Genomic DNA, 1,727 nt, shown 5'->3' on the forward strand with positions numbered 1-1,727 from the left:
AAACTAGGGGGCCGGAGATATAGCTCAGTGGCAAATGCAAGGTTGTGAGTTCAATCCCTGGTACCACCAAAAAAAGCTGCAGCAAACTAAAAAATTTTTTGGCTGGCTCAGCCCACCCTGAGGGTGGGGCTGGCACAGCACGTGGTGCCAAGGATGGAACCAAGGTCTCCTGTGCCTGCCTAAGCTTGCATAAGCAGGCATTTCAGACTGCTAAGTTATCTTGCCAGCCCCAAAACTAAAATTTAAATACCTGGAATTATGATCAACAGTCACTGTAAATGAAGAACCTTCTCTATTCTACTTTTAAAAAGGTAAAGATTATTTGTTGTAAGACCGAAAAATTATTCCAAACATAAATGTCCCACAAGTTGCACCTAAATGTGACAGTAGCTTAAAAATTCCTTAATCATTCATTAGATAATTACTCAAATTTTCTAGTATATTGTTTCCAAAGAACATATCTCTAGTAATGGCTATGATCATACAATACTGAAACACAATTCAAATATTCAAAATGTAGTGGGCTGCGGATGTATTCAATGAATGGTGGAGTGCTCACCTAACAGGTGAAAGGCCCTGGGTTCGTTCTCCAGCACAGGACAAACAAAAAAATAAATAAATAAACAAAAAACACTAATTTTTCATCAGTTTACATTTTCTTAATAGCAGTACAAAGACACAACAAAAACACAAGATAACCTGAAATTAACTCATTGGGTATAAATCTGGTTGAAGAGAAATATTGTTGAAAGAACCTCCGTGTCTCTGAGAGATTCCAAGCATTATTAGTAATTCTATGTCTTTGGGGTGGGGTGGGGAACTACCTGGAATCTCACACTTGGCGGGCAGTTAGTACTTGTACATGTTCAATAATCACATATTTTGCAACTAAATTTATTTAAATAAGTATTCGATTGATTTTCTTCAATTATATTTTCAATCATTTATCAAGATACTAATGCGAATGTGAGAATGTCTTCAGTAATTCTGGTTTATCTTTTTATTTAAGTGTGAGAAACTGACAAAATCTAGAATGAACTGGGTTGTTTTTATTTTTGTTTTTTTAATACTACTCGTGTGTTACAGAATCATTCACCAAATATGTTAAGACATATATCCTCAAAAGGCTGATGCTACAGTTTAGACTCAGACTACTAAACATTACTGCAGAAAAAAATCATTACATTATGCTGAATCACACTCTAAATTCATGAGACACTGTTCTTTGTTTCTCTGACCAACACTCTTCTCTGTACGCAAAGCTCTTCTTCCTTCTCACATTTCTGATACCTGCTTCCCATAACATTTTCATCAGAAAGAAGTTCACCTGCATTCCCAACACTACGAAATCACTTCTAACTACAGCTCTGGATAAGACAAGGCTGTCTCTTTCCATTTAAGGCTAACCCATTCAGCCATACTATGCATTTCTGTCCTTTTTTCTACTCCAGAATATCACTCCACTTTTCCAAACTTTCACTAAAACCTTCATAAACCTGTTTGTTTTTTTAAGTTATACAGAGTTAAGTCTCAAAACAAAACAAAAACAATCCTCGTCCCTCTCTATCTCTACTTCCAAGGACAAGCTCCTATGACTGCTAATATCACTTCTCATCCATTTACTTTTCAAGCTATTAAAGAGCAGCTCCTACCACACACTTATTCTACCAAATTCTGAAATGACTTATAAGTTCCTAAATACAGAGGGTTTTTCATTCAGTGTACTG

Source organism: Octodon degus, unplaced genomic scaffold (assembly GCF_000260255.1).
Source record: "Octodon degus isolate 3935 unplaced genomic scaffold, OctDeg1.0 scaffold00135, whole genome shotgun sequence".
Lineage (NCBI taxonomy): Eukaryota > Metazoa > Chordata > Mammalia > Rodentia > Octodontidae > Octodon > Octodon degus.